Raw genomic sequence first — 25,588 nt, forward strand, 5'->3', positions numbered from 1 at the left:
CAACCAGCAGCCAGGGAAGGCCGGGTGCGACAATGATGCAAACATGGGTGCGGCCCTTCGCTGTGACAATGTGACACACATGGCTTGTGTGGTTCACGTGTTGAACCTGGTTGTCCAGCAATTTTTAAAGCACTATCCTGGCCCACATGGCCTTCTGCAGAGAGCACGGTGTAACGCCTTCCTTGATCCACACACTCAGATGGGCTGTTAATGATAGGCTACAGGGAAGCCACTCACCAAGCAGGACCCCTAGAACCCTGAAACCCTTTAACCCCTATACAGGGATTAGGAATTACACAGGGCCCAAGGTGATTAATACCTGTGGAAGGCTGCAGTTCCAGAGAATAGTAGTCAGGCAGGGTCAAAACATTAATTGAGGAACAGGAACAGAATGGGACAGCCAGGACTTAATCAGAAAACAAGCAGAGGTGAAATGCGGATCTGCCAACAAGGTACATAAACAGCAAGCAGGAAAAGTAGTCAGGTAACAAGCACACAAAATCATAAAACTGAACTGGGGGTAAAAGTAACCAGAGGTCATAGCTATGTCTGGCAGTGGTCTGCAGACAGGATGGGCATAAAAAAGGGTGTGGTGTCTTCCCATTGGTTGTAGCTGAATGATGGTATTTCATCTGTGAGATACCCACCAGCTACATTCAGCCAGAGATTCTGCATCTGTCAAGGTAATGCAGCCCAGTGGGTGAGCATAACCTGCGTCCACCTGCGCCGCTGGCATCGACTCCTCTCCCATCATCAGCACTATTCATGAAAGGAACACGTTGTCACCTGGCGACCGGAGTACAAATTGACGGAGCGGACTCCGTTGGTGACTTAACAGCCGTGTGCGGCAATGATGCAAACCTGGCTGCGGGCCATCCTCAGGGCAATGTGACACACGTGCCTTGTATGGCTCACGTGTTGAACCGAATTCTCCAGCAATTTTTAAAACACCATCCCGGCCTACATGGCCTTGTGCAGCGGGCACGCTCGCTATGTGCTCACTTCCATCGTGCGCACACAGCAGCTCAACAACTTTCATCACTCCGGAAGTCTTAGGGTCTGGCAGTTAAACGCCGGAAATGCGATGTTCCGACACGCAGGAATTGGAATCTGCACATGTTGCAGCGTGTGTGGCAGCACCGCAGAGCCCTGCTGAAATACGGTATGACATATAGCCTGGGATAACTTGATCCAGAGGTGGTGCAGATCACGCTGCTGGAGTGGTGTCAGATCAAGGACCTATGCACCCTGCTACACAGTTTACAAATGTCGACGAAGATGTTTAGCACTGGCAATGTCATTCTCAGCGTGACAATTCTGGTCATCTACATGATGGAGCACACTGTAATTATTATTCGGAGTCAGGTGTTGGGACAAGAGGAAGGGGAGGAAGTACAGGAGGAGTCATATGCGGAAGGGATAACAAGATCTACGAGGTCCAGATGGTCAGCGGCACCTATGCGGCATTCATGGTGAGGGAGAGGGATTAACAAGGGCGCATAGTATCAGCAAAAAGTGTTGATGAAAGTGCAGGAGCCCATGAAGAAATGGAGGACGAACTGGCGATGGGCATGGAAGACTCAGCAGATGAGTGAGAGCTTGCTCACATTTTGGTTGTGCGAGGTTGTGGGGAGAGGGCAGAGGAAGGATGCACGATTTTCACCTCTCTGCCACCAACACACCAAGGACTTGGTCCTCCTGGATGCACAAGACACATGAGCGCCTTCTTGCTGCACTACCTACATGACCCTCGGATTGTATGAATTCGAAGTAATCCTGAATACTGGGTTGCCACACTGTTAGATCCCCGTTACAAGACAAAATTTGGCGCACTAATTCCTGCCATAGAAATGGACGCACGTATACAGGAGTACCTGCAGAATGTGGTACGCAATCTTAGATCTACTTTTCCACTAAACACCAGTGCTGCACAGAGTGAATCTCAACGCTTTGTCATGGATAGGAGGAAATGGGCTTTTACTTGTCCACATCTGAGGGACCGAGGGCTGGCTGCTGTGCTGAGATGGCGTTGAGTACGGTGTCCCTGCAGAGTTGCACTTTTGGTCATATACCAAAATGAGTTGAAAAAGGACAGATGCTGGTGGAAAGGGGAACAGGTGTGTTGGAAAGGGGAAAAAAGTTTTGGTCCGTGGATTTGGTGGTTAAGCAACTGTAACATTTGCTGAAGAAACACCATCTGTTACAGTGGGACTGGCAGATTTGGATAAAGTGGTATATACTATGTTACCGCTATATAACGAAAATTAATAAGAAAAGAAAGAGAAAGGTATATATCCCCATCAGCAGTCAGTGTCCACCGTGCTCCCAGATGGAAAAGGAGAGGTTGGCAACTGGAAGGTTTGGTGGAGGATACAGAGCTGTGTGGCTATGAAAGTAATAGTAGCTTGAACGAAGTTAGACACCACTCGGATCTTGAAACTGGGAGCCCTGTTAGCGTCACAGGGTCCACACGCCCACCCAGCCCAGGAACTCCCTGTTAACATCACAGGGGCCATTCAGTACGCTGACCGTGTGCGTAGGGGCACACCTGTGGACAGCAGGCGCATCAGCAGCAGCAGGCCTGTTAATGCCACTGGGCTGCACAAGCAGGACTGGTAGGACAGAAGCTGGTCTTAACCGTTCTGCGTTACCAACTGTGGTGGTGGCCTGCATCGACACCCTATCCCTGCCTACCTCTGGCCTAAAGCCGCAATGGGTTCAACACATGGAGGTGTGCTCTTTCGTAGCATAATAGAAGACTGCGCACCCCCTTGTTGGCTCCAGCCCCTTTTATAACCTGGGTCCGCCCCAAACCAGGGTGAACCACAATGCACCTCCTGGAGACAAAAGTAGAGTGACACGTCATGAGTGGCATAACTAGCGCCCTATTTGGAACCGCAACTTCAATGATGACCTCATGGCTGCCATGACCCAAACACCTCACCAGTCATCGTCTGACCATCAATAATGCGGTGACAAGTCATAGGGGTGGGCCTCTGCAAGCCATTTGGGAGGACACCTGATGCCCTGTGGTCTATATGGGACCCCCACATCAGGGGCAGGGCCAAAGAGTTCATTACCGGACCTAGTCTCTGATGCAGGAAGTGCCTGAGCATGCTCAGTAGCATGAAATACAGTCTCTGAAAAAAGACTATCAGCTTTAGCATGGTGTCTAGGCACAAAACAGGACTTAGACCCGGCACGGAATGCAAGCACCTGTGCAAAGAGGCTTTTCACACTTAGTGTGGGAGCATGCGCTGTATCCCGAAATGAAGACTTAGCGTCAGGAATAACACAGTCAGGCTGAGCATACTCACTAGGCGAAACACTGTAATTATGCTGCAGCTGGGGTAAATCGGCACACGCATGCGCACTAGCTGCCTCTCCACACTTAGACGTGGAGGGGAAATTGCTCTTGGAGATGCTGTCTATGAACAGAAGGAAAAGCTAAAGGAAGCCTGACTTTCTATCCCTCCGAATTATGAAATGCAGCAATGAATTCCATGAGTTTGCTATAACATTAGCATAGCAAAATGTGCATGAGGGTGTCATGTAGAGGTGCTATAAATAGCTTGTCACCAGTGGGGCACTAATGGAATACAACAGCCAGTTCTATGATACCACTAAATGGCAGTATTTTTTGCTATCATTATAGCTTTTTAAAAACAGAGCAGGAGGGTGTCATGCAGAGGTGCTAGAAATAGCTTGTCACCAGTGGGGCACTAATGGAATACAACAGCCAGTTCTATGATGCCACTAAATGGCAGTATTTTTTGCTATCATTATAGCTTATTAAAAACAGAGCAGGAGGGTGTCATGCAGAGGTGCTAGAAATAGCTTGTCACCAGTGGGGCACTAATGGAATACAACAGCCAGTTCTATGATGCCACTAAATGGCAGTATTTTTTGCTATCATTATAGCTTATTAAAAACAGAGCAGGAGGGTGTCATGCAGAGGTGCTAGAAATAGCTTGTCACCAGTGGAGCACTAATGGAATACAACAGCCAGTTCTATGATGCCACTAAATGGCAGTATTTTTTGCTATCATTATAGCTTATTAAAAACAGAGCAGGAGGGTGTCATGCAGAGGTGCTAGAAATAGCTTGTCACCAGTGGGGCACTAATGGAATACAACAGCCAGTTCTATGATGCCACTAAATGGCAGTATTTTGTGCTATCATTATAGCTTATTAAAAACAGAGCAGGAGGGTGTCATGCAGAGGTGCTGCACATAGATTTGCAGTAGTGTGAATAGACAAAAGTCCAATAGCCACGTTTAGGATGCCACTAGGTACACTGAGTGTTTGCTAGTATAATGGCTTAGTTTAAAAAAGTTGGAGTGTGCAATGCAGACAGACGTGCTGCAAATATCTTTACAATAGTGTGAATAGACAAAAGTACAATAGCCACGTTTAGGATGCCACTAGGTACACTGAGTGTTTGCTAGTATAATGGCTTAGTTATAATGAGTTGGAGTGTGCAATGCAGGCAGACGTGCTGCAAATATCTTTACAATAGTGTGAATAGACAAAAGTCCAATAGCCACGTTTAGGATGCCACTAGGTACACTGAGTGTTTGCTAGTATAATGGCTTAGTTTAAAAAAGTTGGAGTGTGCAATGCAGGCAGACGTGCTGCAAATATCTTTACAATAGTGTGAATAGACAAAAGTACAATAGCCACGTTTAGGATGCCACTAGGTACACTGAGTGTTTGCTAGTATAATGGCTTAGTTATAATGAGTTGGAGTGTGCAATGCAGGCAGACATGCTGCAAATATCTTTACAATAGTGTGAATAAACAAAAGTCCAATAGCCACGTTTAGGATGCCACTAGGTACACTGAGTGTTTGCTAGTATAATGGCTTAGTTATAATGAGTTGGAGTGTGCAATGCAGGCAGACGCGCTCTGCAAATGTCTTTGCACTAGTGGGACTATAGCAAAGTCCAATAGCCACGTATAGGATGCCACTAGGTACACTGAGTGTTTGCTAGTATAATGGCTTAGTTATAATGAGTTGGAGTGTGCAATGCAGGCAGACGCGCTCTGCAAATGTCTTTGCACTAGTGGGACTATAGCAAAGTCCAATAGCCACGTTTAGGATGCCACTAGGTACACTGAGTGTTTGCTAGTATAATGGCTTAGTTATAATGAGTTGGAGTGTGCAGAGGACAGGAGGGTACAGTGGCAGGATTGTGGGTATGGGTAGAGGAATGGAAGCCTGCCTTTCTATTCCCTCCTAATGGTGAAATGCAGCGACGAAATCCCTGACCTTGGCTACACAGACGCTGTCGCTGTTTTCAGGACCTGTCACCTATGGCTCTCTGACCCTGCCGGTTTGAGCCCTTAAAAGGACTGCTAGAAAGTGCTCTCCCTAAGCTGTCTAACGCTGTGTATGGAGCGCATAGAGCTGTATCGGCGATAGGACTCAGGAGGACGGAGCTGCGACAGTGATGTCTGATACCAAAGACGCAGAAGAGATAATGGCGTCCTGGAGGAAAATGTCCGGTTTTATAATGCAGGGACATGTGACATGGACATCCTATCACACATGCCGTTGCTTCTCTGGCTAAAAGTCCACTTAGCTGTGTGTGTGTCTGGGATTGGCTGACATGCTGGCCCGCCCCACTACACGCGCGCGCTTAGGGAAGGAAGACAAGGAAAAAAAAAAAAAAAAATGGCGATCGCCATTATAGAAACAGCAGTGATCTGAAGGCGCTGTTCATGCACACTATACACTGAAATGTCATAATAGTGTGATTCACAGAGTGACTTACACTATTACAGCAGAAACCAAGCTAGGATTTAGCTGTTTTTTTGCTGCTAGAACCGTTCTCGAACGTTTCTAGAACTATCGAGCTTTTGCAAAAAGCTCGAGTTCTAGTTCGATCTAGAACAGGCCCCAAAATCACTCGAGCCTAGAACTGGAGAACCTCGAACCACGAACCGCGCTCAACTCTAGTCATTACAGTGACAACCGTCGAATTGGCCGCTCGGCCCGGTCCGGCCCCGCCCCCGCATTCATTGGACGGTCGGCTTGGCCGCACCCCCGCACACATTGGCCTCTTGGCCCCGTCCCCCCGCACATTTCCCGTCCTGCCCCCACACACATTCGCCATTTGGCCCCGCACACATTGGCCACTTGGCCCCGCCCCCACACACATTGGCCGCTTGGCCCCGCCCCTCGCACATTGGGCACCTATACACCTCCCCCCAGGACTACTCCACCTTTTAGACACCTCCCCCAGGACTACTCCACCTATTAGACACCTCCCCCCAGGACTACTCCATCTATTAGACACCTCCCCCCAGGACTACTCCTCCTATTATCCTCCTCTCCCCCCAGGACTACTCCCCCTATTATCCTCCTCTCCCCCAGGACTACTCCTCCTATTATACTCCTCTCTCCCCAGGACTACTCCTCCCATTATACTCCTCTCCCCCAGGACTACTCCTCCTATTATACTCCTCTCCCCCCAGGACTAGTCCTCCTATTATACTTCTCTCCCCCCAGGACTACTCCTATTATACTCCTCACCTCCAGGACTACTCCTCCTATTATACTCCTCTCTCCCCAGGACTGCTCCTCCTATTATACTCCTCACCTCCAGGCCTACTCCTCCTATTATACTCCTCACCCCCCAGGACTACTCCTCCTATTATACTCCTCTCTCCCCAGGACTACTCCTCCTATTATACTCCTCTCTCCCTAGAACTACTCCTCCTGTTATACTCCTCCTATTATAATCCTCCTATTAGACTCCTCTCTGAGGGGTGCACAGCATGGGGGATGGAGCACGCCGGGGGGGTGCGCAGCATGGGGGAATAAAGCACGATGGGGGGTGTGCAGCATGGGGGGATGAAGCACGATGGGGGGTGTGCAGCATGGGGGATTGAGCATGATGGGGGTGCGCAGCATGGAGGATGGAGCACGATGGGGGTGTGAAGCATGGGGGATGGAGCACGATGTGGGGTGCGCAGCATGGGGAATGGATCACGATGGGGGTGCACCCCCCCCAAAACACACACACACACTGCCACACACACACCACACAACACACCACACCCACACTGGAAACCACAAACACCGCCATACACAGACACCCACACACACACAGACAATGCTGCACACACTCAACACCCAACACAAACACCGCGGCACACACAAATATACGCACACACAGCACAACACACACACTGCACAAAACATACCTCTCCCAAAACACACACGCACGCACCCCACACAGACAAACCGCACAACACACACAGCACCACTCACACAACGCTGCAGACACACAGCGCTCTACAAACAATGCAACACACACAACACAACACCCAAACAACACCACTCTCACACACCCCCACACCCAGATAACACCCAGAACATTTAAAGCACCCTACACAAACACTTGGCAACTACACACAACATCTATATATATAACATATATAACAAAATCATACATTAACTACACAATAAATTCTAGAATACCCGATGCGTTAGAATTGGGCCACCATCTAGTAATCAGCATAACCACCTTGCTTCTGTATATACTCAAACACTTGCTGCTCACAATTAAAGAGGAAGCTTTGAATGTGAACCAGGAGGAGGTTGAGGAAGAAAGTACACAGGGCATTAGTATCCAACCCAGCCTCATCTAATCTTCTTAGCACAGATTGGATAATATTGAGGAAGTGAAAGAGGAACAGGAGATGACTGCCTGTGCTACAGAGGGTACTACCCACACAGATTAATGACGTCTTTTCAGCAAGGATGGGCTGAAGAGGAGGTGCAGGAGAAGAGGGAGGTCGATGAGCTGCTGAGTCGTCTTCCTGATTGGACAGGGAAGTCTTGCCTGTTGTGATTCTGGTACACATGGCTGACTTTATGTCCCACTGCCTTTCCCATTACCATCAAGTTATATTAGTACAAAAATTCCCATCTGACAATGCTGGCGTCACAGGCCATAGTTCTTTGAGTAACCAAGGAGAAGAGCCGATATACACTGAGTCCAACAGAGCCAGGGGAACACAACCAAAGGCCATGGACAGTTTCATTATACCCTCCCAGCACCCAAGCCCAGTTTCGTAGGTTAGTCTGAGAAGAAGGGGAAATGTTTTGAAGATGGTGAAGCAGTAACTTGTCAACCGTACCACCATCATCTGTGATTCCTCTGTGCCAAACAACTATTGGGTATTGAAGCTGGGCACGTGGCATAAACTCTCCCTCTACGCTTGGAGGTGTCTTGGTCTGTCATGTCACTAGTGTTTTGTCAAAGCAGGTTTTTAGTGCCACCAGGGGCATAATAACTTATAGGTGCATTCTCCTGTCAACTGAAAATGCTGACAGATTGACTCTTTTCAAAATTAACAAGGTCTGGATTGGCCCAAACGTCTGAACCCTGCCAGTTGACATCAGAAGAACATATAGCGAATTGAAAAAGGCTCACTTGCTTATAATTTTTAGAGGGTCATCAGGTGGCCTTTCTTCCAATTTTTAAGAGGGTCATCAAGGACCCTTTTTTCAAATTTTGAGAGGGTAAACAGGCGGACTCCACTCCAAATTTTGAGAGGGTCATCAGGTGGCATTTGCTGCAAATTTTAAGTAGGTATCAGGTGGCAATTGCTTTAAGTTTTTAGCGGGTCATTAGGCGGCCCTGTAATTAAATTTTTAAAGGGTAAACAAGCGGACCTCACTCACAATTTTTAAAGAGTTATCAGATGGCCCTTGCTTCAAATTTTAAGTGAGTAAACTTTCGGCCTTAATTCATAATTTTTTAGAGGGTCATCAGGAGGTCCTTGTGACGGGGTATGTGACAGAGCAGTGAGGGACGCCAGGCCAAGGAACAATCCAATGGGCTTTATTGGAACCACAAAGATAAAGCACCAAACATAAATATAAATCCTTAAAGTCTGCAAGGAGTCCACAACAAAACAAAAGATCCAGGGGTGCCTCCCAGTATTCCAACGCCAGGGAAAATATGGCAATGGTCCTTATATGAGTTCCTTGAGTCCAACAGGGTGAACAACAAAACACAATCCCACGTGGCCGCTGATCTCCAGTCTGTAACAGTCCATACACAGGCTCTAGGATCCAGCCTCAGCTATAGATCCTAGTCCTTCTCCAGCCGAGATCCAACTAACATGGGTCTCATTTTTCTTCTCTCCTGGGGTCAGCCCCTAAGGTGGGCCCAACTCCGCCTGGACATTTGATGACATTTGATACATGAATGGACTTTAGACTCCTGGCTCTGTTCTGTTTACCAAGTTGTGGATTGGAGAAGTCCCATGCTGAGAAGAACAAACAATCCCCCACCAGTAGTACATACAGGACAGTCAAGGAGAGACAGACTATTACACCAGGAGCACAGGCGGGGGAGGGACACACTGTTACCACCCCTTCCCCCCTCAATTTGTGTACGGACTAGTGACCTCAACAGGTCGCTTGTCAAGTACACGTAAACATGGTGGACCTGACTCAGGGCTCCTCCTGCCTGGACAATCCGTCTACATTTTGGTGTTGGCTGCCCCTTCTATATTGTATTGTAAAGTTATAGGTTTGAAGAGCCAGGCTTCATCGTAGTAAGCGTCCATTGTCCCCAGAGACTCTGTTCAGCCAGGTGAGGGGATTGTGATCAGTAACCACAGTGAATTTTCGTCCATACAGATACGGCCTTAGTTTCCTAAGGGCCCATATTACAGCCAGGCATTCCTTCTCAACAGTTGCATAGGCCACTTCTCGGTCCAGCAGTTTCCTGCTGAGGTACGAAATGGGGTGCTCCTACCCGGCTGCATTCACCTGACTGAGTACAGCTCCCAATCCAAAAGAAGAGGCATCCGTTAGCACAATGAATCTCCTTTTGTAGTTTGGAGCAGCCAGAACAGGGTTGCAGACCAAGGCATCATTCAGCTGGTTAAAAGCCTCATCACAGGCTGGAGTCCAGATCACCAGCCGGGGTATCATTTTCTTCGTGAGGTCTGTAAGGGGCTTGGCCACAGAGCTGAAATGAGAAACACATTTTCGGTAATAACTGGCAGTGCCCAAAAAAACCATAACTTGTATCTTGGTTTGGGGTACAGGCCAGTCTCTAATAGCCTGGATTTTGGCAGGTTCAGGACGTAACTTCCCTCCTCCTACTCGATGCCCTAGGTATTGGACTTCACCCATCCCCAATTGGTATTTATCAGATCGAATAGTTAGGCCCGCTGCGAGAATCCAATCAAGAACAACAGCTACTTGATTCAGATGTTCCTCCCATGTTTGGCTGAAGACGGCGATATCATCCAGGTAGGCACAAGTGAAGTCGCCATATCCCCGGAGGATCTGGTCCACCTTTCTCTGAAAGTTTGCAGGGGCGTTTTTCATTCCGAAAGGCATGTTTAGAAATTCATGCAGACCAAAGGGAGTTATAAAAGCCGACCTTTCTCTACCTTCCTCTATCAGGGGAATTTGCCAGTATCCCTTACTGAGATCCAAGGTGGTGACGTATCGTGCCCCAGCTAGCCGGTCTAGAAGTTCACCAATGCGGGGCTTTGGGTAAGCATCACTGATGGTATGGTCATTTAGTTGTCTGTAGTCCACACAGAATCGAGTACTCCCATCTTTCTTGGGTACTAACACAACAGGAGAGGCCCAAGGACTATGGGAGGCCTGAATCACCCCAAGCTGTAACATCTCCTCCAGCTCATGCTGCATGGTATTTCTAACTGATTTTGGTACCCGGTAGGGAGCATGTTGTATGAGACGGATTCCCTGAGTGTCCACATGAGGTTGGGTTACTGTGGTTCGACCAGGTCGGGATGAGTAAGCAGCCTGTCTCTGATGGAGCACTCCCAGCATTTGTTTTTTCTGTAAGGAATCTAAGTGATCTCTCAGAGGAACCTGTTCCACAGTGGATGGGGCTCTGGCTGCTTCAACAAGATCAGGTAATGGGTCCTTCTCCTCCTGACCATCTTCTGAAGCCAGCCGACAGCTTGCTATCATAGGTAATGTCCGGTCATGGTACTCCTTAATCATATTCACATTGACAGTTCTTTGTCTTAGACCCTGATCATCTAGAGCAAGAAGGTAATTGGTGTCGTTTAGTTTTCTGAGAACCCGGAAGGGACCCTCCCATGTTGTCTGGAGTTTATTTTGCCAATGGGGAACAAGTTCTCGATAGCGTGCTTTGCGGTGATACCATGTCTTCTGTCTGGTTTGAGCCATCCGCACATGATCCTGAGCCAAACTAGCAAGTTGAGCCAGGGTTTCCCGAAGCTTGAGGACATATGGAACAACAAGGGTTCCTGTATCTTCAACTTGCCCCTCCCAATATTCCTTTAGCAGAGTTAAGGGTCCTCTGACCTTTCTTCCATAGAGTAGTTCAAAGGGGGAAAAGCCAGTGGAGTCCTGGGGAACTTCCCGATAGGCGAACAGGAGATGGGGTAGGTACTTCTCCCAGTCGGAATCCCTGTCAGTGAAGGCCCTTAGCATATTTTTCAGTGTTTGATTAAACCATTCACAAAGTCCATTGGTTTGAGGATGGTATGCTGTAGTTCGAATTGCTCGTACTCCACAGGTGCGCCACAGACACTGCACCAACTCTGACATAAACTGGGAGCCTTGGTCCAATAAGATCTCACTTGGGAATCCTACTCGGATGAAAATGGTAACAAGGGCCTCGGCCACCTTGGCTGTAGAAATACTTGACAAGGCCACGGCTTCTGGATATCAGGTGGCATAGTCCACAACAGTGAGAATGTACTGCTTTCCAGATTTACTTGGTTTAGCCAGAGGTCCAATGATATCGACAGCTACTCTTTGGAAGGGTTCTTCTATTAAAGGGAGTGGTTGCAAGGGTGCCTTTGGGTGATCTCTGGGTCACCCTCTACGCTGACATATGTCACAAGTTCGGCAGAAATGCACCACTGCTTGAGAAATTCCAGGCCAATAGAAAATTTGAGTCACTCGTCTCTTGGTGCGGGTTTTCCCTTGATGGCTGGAAGTAGGAATGTCATGAGCAAGGTGTAATAGGGAAATTCTGTATTTCTGAGGAACAATCAGCTGTTTGCTATAAGTCCAGGGTTTATCTAGGGAGTCAGCATTGGTAACCCGATATACAAGTCCATTTTCTCTGATAATTTTTTCCCCATTTTCTCCTAACTGCCCTACTTCAGCCCGAGCTCTAAAGCTAGCCAGGGAGGGGTCAGTCTCTACCTCTTGTCTAAACTGAACTTTATCCCAAGTGACATTCATATGAGACCCAGAAGAAGAATCACTCACCGGCTGTGACGGCAGTTCGGGTGGCCTCAATTCCAATGATGGGTTGAACACGTCCACATCTGCTGCTCTCTTGGCTTGACTTCTGGTTATCGCACCGACAAAGTGGCATTGAAGATTCCCCACATCATTCCCTAGAAGAATGTCTGCAGGAAGGCCGCTCATCACACCAATCATGCATTGTTTTGCCCCACAGCCATAATCCAGGGTCAAACTCGCTCTTGGAATGTATCCTTGAGTACCTCCAGCCAATTCAATGGCAATTCCTGGTCCCTTTTGCATTGCTTCTGGTTGAATTACTCAGGGATCTGCGATGGTGAGAAAAGCCCCAGTGTCATGAAAGCCAACAACTTTTTGGCCATCCAGCACGACCTCCTGTAGATGTTTATGCTGAAGATCAGAAGAACGGGCGTCTGTGGCTCGCACCCCATAGACTCTGGGTAGGGAAGTCAACATATCAGAGTCTTTTGTCGAATCATCAGGGAGTGAATCCAGCTCTTCTCCTGTTGAGGGTGTCTGTAGATAATGGACAGGCAAAGGGGGTCTGTAACTGTTTTGCCTCCGAACACCTGGACAGTGAGCTTGCAGATGACCCGGCTGCCCACATCCATAACATCTACGTTCTATGAGTCTTTCTCCACGTCGTACTCCCAAAGAGGAGGAAGGAGTAACAGGTGGTAAATTTACACGTGGTCCACCATGTGTTGGTAGTCTAGTGGGACAGTGAACATTGGAGGCCAAAGGACAAGGGACCACTGGTGTTGGGGAGCTGGTAGTTTTTTTCTCACTGACTAGTAACCTTTTCCATTGAGGCTTCATGGTGAGAAGCTCATCAGCTAGAGCGGCAGTTTGTTCCACAGTTGACAGCTTTCTCTCACGCACCCATTCCCTGATTTCAGCAGGGCACCTGGCATAGAACTTCTCTTTCAGGATGACCTGGAGGAAGGTCTCCCAAGTTAAGGCCCCCTCTCCCTCCAGCCAACGATGGCATACTTGTTTAAGTCTGTGGGCATACATCTTGAAAGACACTTCCCCATCACAGGTTAACGTACGGAACTGAGTCCTATAAGTATCTGGGGTCACGGCATAATGTTCTAGAATGGTCTGTTTTATCTCCCCATACTCACAATTCCACTCAGGGTCCATAGCTCTATAGGCGTCGGCAGCTCCACCCTCCAAGAGGCCCACCGAGTGTCTGACTCGCTGTCTTTCTGGGACTTCCATTAATTGGCACTGATGCTCAAAGTCCTGGAAGAAGCCCTCAATGTCGCCTGCAGCTTCATTAAATGGTTTAACACTAGAACTACTCAGGTAGTCATTTTGACTACTTTGCACTATGTATTTCTATATAGGTGTCACGAGTCCAGTAGTTCTAGTGTTAAAGTCCTTACGGGACACTCTGGAGGTTTCCCTCATAGTGGGTGCTGTGGGTACAGTCTGTCTGGAGCCTCTAGCTGCTTCCACAGCAAACCTCCTCTCCAGCAATGCCCTCTCTTGAGCTCTGCGATTGGCATCCATCTTATATTCAATGGTAACCTCATCTCCAAGCAGTACCATCTCCTCCTCATACCACACAACCCATTGACTTTTTTGAGTATTTACCTCCAGCTCCCGTCTTTCCTCCCCTTGCTGTTGAAATGGTTCCTAGATGCCATCTTGCAGGCATGCGTTTTCCAATGCCTCAATTAGTTGCTCCTTAGAGAGTCCTTTGTAGCCGACTCCTAATTCACGGACCTTTGTTTGTAGGCTCACCACAGTCCAGTTCTTGTACTTTGAGGTTCTGATTCCAGATGTTAATGGGCCGTTGTCCTCCATTCTTTCTGCTCTGATCCACAGGACAGTCAAGGAGAGACAGACTATTACACCATGAGCACAGGCGGGGGAAGGACACACTGTTACAGTCCTTGCTCCAAATTTTTAAGAGGGTAATGAGGCAGTCTCCACTCCTAATTTTTAGAGGGTCATCATGCTGCAACTGTTTAACATTTTAATAGGGAAAATGGGCATTGGCTCAATTTTTAGAGGGTTATCATGCAACCCTCACTTTTAATTTTTCCAGGGTGGGTTTGATGCCCTCCTTAATTTTTCAGGATTTGTATGGGACTTACTGATATAATTTTCTCATATATAGGATAAATGTTTTTTTAGCCCCTGCACTTAGTGCATGGGCTTTACCAGTCTAGGAGTCCCACTCCTTAAGAATGGGAAAAAAATATTTTCTGAGGCCCTCCTCTTCATGTCTTCTAGGGTATATTGCAGTCCCATCTACTAATTTTTGACAACCCTTGCACTTACTTCATAGGCTTTATGAGTCTAGGAGTTCCACTACCTAAACATTTTAACAGAATGAGTATGAGGTCCTCCTTTATATCTTTTACAGGGTGTATTGGTGTCTCCATATAGGCTTTGTTATTTTTTTTATTTTGAGTCTCTCCTTCATAAATTAAACAGGATGTGTCTGACAATGTCACACACTTCATACCCAGGTAAGGTAGTAAAATTTTAAAATTACATTTACCGGTGACCACTGGTGGGTGTATTTTTTTCCACCTCTACTACATAATCTACTGTAGTCATAGGCGACTGGGAAATATGGTGAGAGATAATCCAGTTATTAAGTACTGGAAAAGGTGTTTTTTTTTTCTCTTCTTAATTCTGACTTAGCTACAAATCATTGTAGTGGAAAGAATGTTTCTTAACATTTTAACCTGTAAAATCTATTTTATTTTTTATTTTGTATGTTTTATTGTTAATCTGTGAAAGTAGAGTAATACTATTACAACATTGTTCCTAGCAGTATCCTGGGAGTCAGAGATGCGCCCAGTCATCTTCCCATGCTGTTCCCATTCCATTTGAGCATTGTTTCCATTAATTTCAGTGACTTTAAGGCCTCCCCCCAACTCCTGGGAAAAATCCAGAAAAATGCACGAGTTTACCTCTGACTTCCATTATACTCACTACTGGAATAGAACCCATTTGACTGTCTGACTTGCTCGATTTGAGTATCGATTTCAGCACTTCGCCCTGGTATGCTGAATATCAGATTCTGGGCCAAATTATAACTGATGGCAACCAATTTTTGCCTAATACATGCTTCGAATTTACAACAATTTCTGTTTTTTTTTATTTGTCCATCAGCTTTTTGAGGAGTAACGATAGGTTTTCAACAGGATTGGGATCTGGGGAGTTTCCCGGCTGTGGACCCAAAATTACAATGTTTTGTTCACCGAACCAATAAGTTATCACTTTTCACATGGTGATCCATCATGTTAGAGAATTGTTCGTTACTAATTTGCTCCTGGATCACTGGGAGAGCCTCTATTTCTTAGCAAGCACTTGGTAATGAATCGATCCAGTAACTGAATCTTCTTTAGAAGACAGTTTTGGCACTTACTGGCCTTTCTTAGGCACTCTGAAATCTTCTTAACAGCAAATGCACCTATCTATTTAATGTTCTTGATGATCCGATAAATAGTTGATTTAGTAGAAATCTTTCAAGCAATTTCCTTGTTTTGTGAACATAGAAAGTATACTGACTGAAAAACTTGGGAGTATAACATGTGTTGTGCACACATGGACAGCGCACTTACCCAAATGTGGCCATAAGGCCACTTTACACTCTACAACATCACTAGCAATTGCTAGAGATGTCGAGCGTGATAGCACCCGCCCCCGTCGTTTTAATGATATGTGGTGATCACTGCCGTAGCGAACATTATCGCTATGGCAGCGTCACACGCACATACCTGCTCTGCGACGTCGCTGTGACTGTCGAACAATCCCTCCCTCAAGGGGGGGTGCATAAAGCGTCACCACGACGTCACTAAGCGGCCGCCCAATCAAAGCGAAGGGGCGGAGATGAACAGGACGAACATCCCGCCCACCTCCTTCCTTCCTCATTGCTGCCGGGAATCAGGTAATGAGAGGTTCCTCGTTCCTGTGGTGTCACACGTAGCGATGTGTGCTGCCGCAGAAACGAGGAACAACATCGTTACTGCTGCAGCAATGATAATTGAGATTAGGGGGGGATGTCACCGATTAGCGATTTTGAACGTTTTTGCGACGATTCAAAATCGCTTAAAGGTGTCACACGCAATGACATAGCTAACGCGGCCGGATGTGCGTCACAAATTCCGTGACCCCAACGAGATCGCTTTAGCGGCCTTTAGACTACTAAAGCAAGATGCATCAGGATAGAACAGTAAGTTTATACAGTTGGATCCTGATGCATTGATATCTATATTTGAGAAATACAGTATACATTTGAAAGTAGTTGTATTAGTGCAACTTCCTACTGTTAGAAGTAAATAGCAACAGGATCCTTTAGAGGCATCCAGTTGTATCCTTTTTGCTTTTTAGCAGTAAAAACAATTGTGCCTCAACCGTATGGTGAAAAACATGATTTGAATAAAATCTAAGAAAATGAGTACATTTCCAAAAAACAGAGCTAAGACTGTTCTGAGAATGCGCCAAGCCATGGAATGTGCTGCTTTGGCAAGAAGATAAGCAGATTCGGCTGTGTCAGGAACAGCAAGAGGATGAAAATTTGATTGATGGGAAACGAGACACGGGATACAGGTATTCAGATTTCTCAATGAGATTTATTTAAAAAGTAGATGAGAAAATTGTTAGATTTTCACAATATGTTAAGGGCATTTATTTTCAAACTGAAATTTCCTAAAACACAGCAACTATAGTGTGACGCCCTGGCAAAACCAGGTAGTCACACATTAGGCCCCCGCATAACACCTTCCCTCACCTAGGTCACATACAGCCGACCTGAAACCCTAGTCACCCCCCTCAGGGTAAGACAGGTGTAAGGGGGTAGTCGGACCCCTGAGTAGTAAAAGAGAATTCCCCCCTGAAGATGCCACACGGTGCGGTGGTGAATGTTTGTTAAATGTATAACAGTAGTGATAAAATGTTATCTGCTTTGTTAGGTAGTAAACAGATTCCCCGCTAGGTGTCAGTAGAGAGTAGGTGGTTCCCCTGGTAACAGTGGCAGGAAGGGAGGAGTAGTGTAGCCTAGTGTCACGCTCCCCGGGTCCCGACGTCGTTTCTCACTCACCGCTCCTGTCCCCGGGTCCCCTGCCCCCAGCCACACGTCCTCCTCGGCACCGCTCCCTGCTCTGGCCTCCGGCACCCGGGTGTCACGCATGTGCATTAGGGCGCGCGCGCGGTCACTGACTTCCTCTTAAAGGCCCTGCACTCCCTAACAGGATATTGCATCAGTCAGGGTCAGGTATATTAGGAGCTCCCTGCCTGGAGGGCGTCGCCTGTTCGTCGAGTTCTGCAAGCTAGAAGTCCAGGTCCCCTTGTGTCTTTCTCATACTAAAGACCTTGTCTCTTCCGTAGAGCCTGCTCTGCCTCCGTAACCGGTCCCTGAATCCAGTCTTGCCAAGAGGTCCTCCGGTGTCCGTCGGCGGGGAATCCAACCACCGTTTCGGCAGCCTGTGCCTGTCTGGTATCTCCGACTTCACCCAGCTGCCTTCCATCACACCCAGCTAACCCGGATCCCGCCTGAGATTCCTAACCGTCACCCATACTGGACTTCCGTAATTATCTCTGAGGACTCTGTGGCTCCAAAGACTCCATTTTACCCGTTCCCTGTGGGACGCTAACCCGGTTCCGCTAGTACTCCGGCTACCGTGTACCTAGGCCCTCTGGTGGGGTGACGGGACAGTCCCTGTATAGGGGTTAGTTCCAGGTTGCCTCACTGGGGGAGTCCGGTACACGGCCCAGAGGATCCACCATCACCCGGACCTAACACCTAGTTGGGGGATGGGCTCTGAGTGCAGGGCCAGAGTTCAGTCAGACGTGACGGGGCAGAGTGTCAGTGTGGGAGCTGATTAGAGAAGTGAAGGTGATACAGGAACGCCTGTAAGCAGAGAAGAGACCTTCGGGAAACAGGAACGTCTGTAACCAGCAAACAGAGTAGACCTTTGAGAAAACTTAGAAAACTTGGAACTTGTCCTGAACCGGTAGTATGTACTGCATCCACTACATAGTCTGAGAAACCCCTGGGATAGGGCTTGACTAAATGCGGGTCGGAGTGCACCTATCAGGGGGGTAACACGTGGCCTCTGCAGATGAAGGAAAGTGTCTGGAGGAAAGTGTTTAAGGCCTAAAACACACTTCCGCAAAAAAAAGTCCATGTGACACGGTCTATTTTTCGGGTCCGTGTTCCGTTTTTTTGGGGCGTTTCTCCGGTACGTATGGCATTCGTGTAGTGGCATATTTACGTGTAAAATGTCCATGTTTGTGTGTAAATGCCCGTGTATGTGTACGTGGAATGTCCGTTTGTGTGTTGTACAATGTTGTTGATACATGTCGGCTGACAGCAGACAGAGTTGCGCAATGAGAATGAACTCGGGTGAACTTCACCTGACTTCATTGTCATGCCACAGCTCTGTCTGTGTGCCGCGTACTGATTAGCGGTCACCTGTGAAGGATTCACCAGTGACCACTAATCCCCCGAGTGACAGAAGTAAGCGGCCCTCTCTCATACTTACCGCTCCCCGATCATACTTAGCGTCTCCCCGAGATACCTTCCATGATTAATCTGTAAATTACAGTAAATAAACACACACACCCGAACAATCCTTTATTAGAAAAAAAAACACTAACAAATTGCCTTGTTCACCAATTTAATAAGCCCGAAAAAGCCCTCCATGTCTGGCGTACTCCAGGATAGTCCAGCGTCGCTTCCAGCTCTGCTGCATGAAGGTGACCGGAGCTACAGAAGACACCGCCGCTCCTGTCAGCTCCACGCAGCTAATGAAGACAGCCGCGCGATCAGCTGAGCTGTCACTGAGGTTACTCGCGGCCAACGCTGAATACAGCTGATCGCGCTATTCCCTTCATTAGCTGCGTGGAGCTGACAGGAGTGGCGGTGGCGACGCTGGACCATCCTGGAGTACGGCGGACATGGAGGGCTTTTTCGGGTTTATTAAATTGGTGAACAAGGCAATTTGTTAGTGTTTTTTTTTCTAAGAAAGGATTGTGCGGGTGTGTGTGTTTATTTACTGTAATTTACAGATTAATCATGGAAGGTATCTCGGGGAGACGCCTGACATGATTAATCTAGGACTTATTGGCAGCTATGGGCTTCCAATAACTCCTTATTACCCCGATTTGCCAACGCACCAGGGCAAATCGGGAAGAGCAGGGTACAGTCCCAGAACTGTCGCATATAATGTATGCGGCAATTCTGGGCGGCTGCTGACTGATATTGTTAGGCTGGGGGGCTCCCCATAACGTGGGGCTCCCCATCCTGAGAATACCAGCCTTCAGCCGTATGGCTTGTATTAAAATTGGGGGGGACCGCACGCCGTTTTTTTAAATTATTTATTTATTTATTTTCCTGCACAGTATAGACACGTCCACCGGCTGCTGTGATTGGGTGCAGTGAGACAGCTGTCACTCATCGTGGGGGGCGTGTCTGACTGCAACCAATCACAGGCATCTGTGGGTGGGGAAAGCAGGGAATACGAGATTGATTAATGAGCGGCCGGCATATTCAAAGTAATTGTTGCCGCGTATTCTCTGCACAGCTGTTCCTCGCCGCGCTGGTGATCGGGGAGCGGTATGAGCCGGGGGAAGAAAAAAACCGAGCGCCAATGTAAGTATGACTGAGAACAGCAGAAAAAAAGGTAAGTATACTGACTTTAATTTAAAAAAAACAAAAAATAAGATCGCTAGTGTAAAAACGCACACGCACGAAACGTGCTGAACACGGACATACTCCGCGTGCGGTACGTGCAGGCACGGACCCTTAGAATAAAGCGGGTCCGTGCCTGCGTGCTGCCGGCCAAAAACGGACATGTCGTCCGTGTAGAAAAGCGCACACACGTACTTACCACACAGTCACACGTTCCGTGTGATTTTACGTGTGTGTGCCATCTACCATTGAATAACATGGGTCTCCGTGTGTACGTGTCTCCGGTACGTGCAAATACGTAACGCACACGTACAAATTAAACGGATGTGTGTTGCGGGTCTAAGGCAGTGAGAAAAGGAAACCATCAGTAAGAAGTGTGCTGTAAAGAGAACCTGTAACGTTAGAATTGTGGTACTGAAGTAAACCTGCTGCTGAGAATTGGATGCAAGCAAAGCATGGAAACCTTGTACAATAAACTGTTGTTTAGTTTATCAGCTGCCTGTCAATGACTCTTCTGTGAATGATAAAGGAGCCGGCGAGCTGAAGGAGAAAGGCGCTGCTGAGAGCCAAGGTGCTGATATGGATGTGTCCCTGCCACTCACACTCTGCCCACCAAATACTCCTGCTTTAATAGTGACGGTCGGGCAGGGGGTCAGCCTGTCGCCCTCAGGGCAGTAGACCACTACTACAGCCCTCGCTACACCTAGCTCCAGCCTCCACTCCTCTCTCAACTTGAACTCCAACTTCAATCTGAAGCTTAACTGCTTGTTTTCCTGCCCCGGGCTGTCTAGACCCCTAGGTGGGCGTTTCCTAACCGCCTGCCCCCGTTACAAACGCACACCAGTGGACGGGACCAGGCGGTTAGGAAACACCCACCTAGGGGTCTAGACAGCCCGGGGCAGGAAAACAAGCAGTTAAGCTTCAGATTGAAGTTGGAGTTCAAGTTGAGAGGAGTGGAGGCTGGAGCTAGGTGTAGCTCCAGCGGAGGAGAAGTTCAAGTTGAACGGTGCCAGGGTCGGAGCCCTGGTACCTTGGCTAGGTGGCAGACGGTGGTCTCCGTCAGCAGGAGACGGGAAGATGGCTCGGCAGATCCAAGGAGGACCGGGACAGGGTTGGAGCCCGCCGGTACCAACACCGGAGACCCGACCGGAAACCGTGCACAGAGGGGGTACTCGGACCCTGAAGCCAGGACCGGAACCAAGGGCCTAGCTAATCATCCGATTGAGGGCATGATTATAGGTCCTGTCCCAACCAAAGTCCTAAAAACAGACAACCACCCACAGAGAGGGATAGGGCAACCGCCAGGGCCCATAGATTCCCCGGATCAGCGTCAGCTGGCATAGCTCCTCAGACACACAGAAAGCCAGGAGCGGACTCCCATGTTCCATACCGGGAAGTCTAAACACACAACCATAACTAGCGCAGAGGAAAAGACGACCACCACCAGCCCGGGTGGGGGACCAGAGTACAACCGGCCACAGCGGCCGGCCACCAGCACCTTGGTTTACCAAAAGACTCCTGTGATTCATTTGATTGTGAGTAACCAAACATACCCTGGTGCGTCCGGGCGCGCAAGCCCCTGCCATTGCCATACCCTGCACAGAGACACTGGGCCCCAGGGCAACCATCTCTACCCACGGAGGGGTTAACATCCAGCTGCAACTACATCTCCCCTGGGTATCCCACAACAGCAGCAGTGGTGTCCCACTTCACCACACACCATGGGTGGCATCACGAACCAAATAAGGCCAAGGCCGTACAACTACGTCCCCTTTTTCATTCGGCGTGTCTATTGTTTATAGAGTACTTTAAGGATACGTGCACTCGTTGAGTATTTGATGAATTTTGTAAACCAGCAGTGGAACAATCAAAGGAAAAGTATAATAGAAACACAAGCACCACTTCTGTATTATATACAGTACCCACTCCTGGTTTTGGCTACAAATACTGAGGTAAATAGGTCACCAAATACTCAGCGTGTGCACCCACTGCTTTTGCCCTCTTAAAGGGTTATTCCTATGTTCATACATGGAAATTGTTGGACAGTGCTCGCAAAAAGTAGGACTTTCGAAATTTATTGTGGGGGCAGAGCTGGTCTCTGCTCACTCATTGTCGTCTTACGATGTGCAATGACACTGCCATCTATTGTAAGCTTGTCATTTCTGTTTAAAGCCTTTGAGAGAGTGCATTGTCACTGTGTACTGAGAAGAATAGTCGGAATAGAAAACCAACACATGCTCAGTACATCAGGGACTAGCCCAGCCTCTGAAACGAAGGTCGCTGATGATGCTTCATTTCAGAGTGGATAGCTAGTAGGAGTGGAAAGGGTTGATTGCTGTGCTAATGTACAATAAAGACGAGTGCTGGATCTTCAATGTGATGATCCTGATGAAGGTTACTCCGAAACGGGTAGAAAATAGTCACATATTGAAAATCCAGCATTCATCTTTATTGTACAGCAGTGCGGCAATCAACCCTTTCCACTCCTACTGACTATCACAAAGTATCCTTAATACTGGAGGTGCAGCAGCTGGGCTTTATAACATTTTTACTAGTGGTTGTGTCTGACACAGCCCTCCTAGGTGAGCAAAAGCTAAATTTTAGGTTTACCATATCTCACAGGTAAGATCCTATTTTGTGCTTTATGTTTTCTCCTATCCATCATTTCAGAGTGGATGCAGAGGCAGTAACAGTACCTACAACCTCTGCCTCTTGAGAATGACTCATTTAAGGACCCCAGTGAATGCTGGAATACTCAAACAAATCATCAATAGAGTACCTGTATGTTATGCTCGCGATGTGAGCACTGTATTAGTGGGTCCACTGGACCGAAGGTATCCATCATTTGCCTGGGGGAGCGAACTGTACTGGCCACCGAGTCTTCCCTACTGCCACTGAAAGTAACCGCAGGTACACACACGGGTGAGCAGCTGACAGTCAGCCCCAGGGGATCTGCAGTAACCCAGCAGCTGGCTCCATGGAAACAGTACAGTCTGGTAGAAGTAGCAGCAGGCAGAGTAATGGGTCCATCCGGGATGGATGGGTAAGGAAGAAGCGACTGGCCTGGATACTTGCAGAAACTTGTATCATTCATAGCAGACAGCCGGCAAAAGTGGCCGTAGCAGCAGCAGATAAAGAGTGCACTGAAACAGAGGTACAAATCATCAGCAGAAGATACAGTAGCACAATATGAGCAGCAGCAATGAGGACCTGAGAACTAGCAACGTAACTAACTAGTTGCCCAGGCACCTCCCTTAAGAGGAAGCATCCTTAAATACCTGCAACCTCTCAGCTGACCTGAGAGGCACTTCCTGGTAAGGGTACGCTGGCCCTTTAAGAATAGGATGCGGCCTTGCGTACACCCTTCGGGCAGAACCAGGAAGCATGTGAGGTGTACACAGGCTCTGAGAGATGGCAGCATGGACCGGGGATGGGGCAGTCACCGCAGGATGGCAAAGCAGGTGTGAAAGCAGATGTCCCCGCAGGGGGAGGGGGAAAGGACAGCGCGGGGATGTCGGTATAGACGTTACACTCTGTACTGTGTACCTTTTAGTACCTCCATGTCCATAAAACTCAGATGTATCAAAATCTAAAGTAAATAAATAACCCAATCAGCTAAAGCCAAAATGAAAAAAAAAAATCTAACTGGCACTATTACGTTTTTTTGGTCACTTCACGTCCCTAAAAAAAAAATAAAAAACAAATCAAAATGTTATATCTGTCACATATTGGTATCAATGAAACTCTCTGCGCACCACATAAAAACCAAACCCTCACACAGTTCAATCCATTTTAAAAATGAAATTTTATGGGTCTTGGAAATTGGCAACACAAACCAAACATTTTTACAAAAATTATAAATTTATTTTCTCTACTTACATGACAAACAAAAATTGTCACCTGGAGAATCACAGTATGAATGCCGTAATAATCAAACCTAAAGGCCACTTTACACGCTGCAACATCGCTCAAGCAATCTCGTTGGGGTCACGGAATTTGTGACGCACATCCGGCCGCTTTAGCGATGTCGTTGTGTGTGACACCCATGAGCGATTTTGAATCATCGCAAAAAAGTTAAAAATCGCTCATCGGTGACATGCCCCCCTATTCTCGATTATCGCTGCTGCAGCAAGCGATATAGTTCCTCGTTGCTGCGGCAGCACACATCGCTATGTGTGACACCGCAGGAACGAGGAACCTCATCTTAGCTGCGCCCGCCGGCAATGAGGAAGGAAGCAGGTGGGCGGGATGTTACGTCCCGCTTATCTCCGCCCCTCCGCTTCTATTGGGTGGCGGTTCAGTGACGCTGCTGTGATGTCGCTGTGACGCTGAACGAACCACCCCTTAGAAACGAGGCGGTTCGCCGGTCACAGCGACGTTGCTAGGCAGGTAAGTATGTGTGACGGGTCCGCACGATGTTGTGCGCCACAGGCAGTCATTTGCCCGTGCCGCACAACCAATGGGGGCGGGTATGCATGCTAGTGATATCGGTCACGATATCGCAGCGTGTGAAGCGGCCTTTAGAGTCATTTTTGTACAGGTAGTAGCCATCTGACATCTAATTTCTTTGCCCCCACCTTTATCATAGGGGGCCGGCTGCATCCTGCTAGTGCTTTTGCTGTTTGATCTGTACACTAATGGCTGTTTTTGGTGAGTTTTTTTTACTTCTTTTTGAATTTATGTCCTATTTTGTGAATCATATTGAATGTAGTGTAGGAATTCGTAAGCATGGAGACCCTTGACGCTGGGTTACGAGCTTACGTATTTTGGCCAAAATATGGACCAATACTTCACTTTATTATCTAATATCATTTTATATTATTTCTGTGGACCATACAGCCTGAAATATTTCTGTCACCTGGTCACCCGAAATGTTCCATCTACCTCTTTCAGATCTCACATTAAACTAAAGTGGATGAAAATTGATTATTTCAACCATGTTAAATATTCCACAGGTGAAATTTTACAACTTTTAGCCTACTGATCAAAAACTGTTATAATCTAAAATGAAGATTGATATTTTAAATCTTTTGTCCCCAAATGATCATGCTGTGAAAGAATCTTCATCAGAAAGATCATTCTTTGATCCATTTGTTTGCTATTATTGATCAATTCATATATTACCACTTTGAATAACTGTAGTAGCCATTATGGACTAACATTTGTATGACTACATTTGTGTACTCAGGGAAAAACTATTCTCCTTGTGGAGACTGACAAACAAATCTGGCAGTCATTGGTGAGGAGTCTTAAGGGGGCTTTACACGCTGCTATATCGCTAATGATTTATCGTCGGGGTCACGTCATTAGGCGTCCTTAGCAACATCGCAGCGTGTGACACGTACGAGTGATCTTAAACGATCGCAAAACAGGCAAAAATCATTGGTTTTGGAGAGTTCGTCCTAAAACCAAATATCGTTGCCTGTTTATTAGCGATGTTGTTCGTCGTTCATGCGGCACCACACATTGCTGTGTGTGACACCGCAGGAGCGCCGAACATCTCCTTACCTCCGTCCACCGGCAATGAGGAAGGAAGGAGGCAGGCGGCATGTTACGGCCGCTCATCTCCGCCCTTCCACTGCTATTGGACGGCTGCCGTGTGATGTCTCTGTGACGCCGCATGACCCGCCCTCTTAGAAAGGAGGCGGATCGGCAGCCTGAGCGACATCGCT

Source organism: Anomaloglossus baeobatrachus, chromosome 5, assembly GCF_048569485.1.
Source record: "Anomaloglossus baeobatrachus isolate aAnoBae1 chromosome 5, aAnoBae1.hap1, whole genome shotgun sequence".
Taxonomy (NCBI): Eukaryota; Metazoa; Chordata; class Amphibia; order Anura; family Aromobatidae; genus Anomaloglossus; species Anomaloglossus baeobatrachus.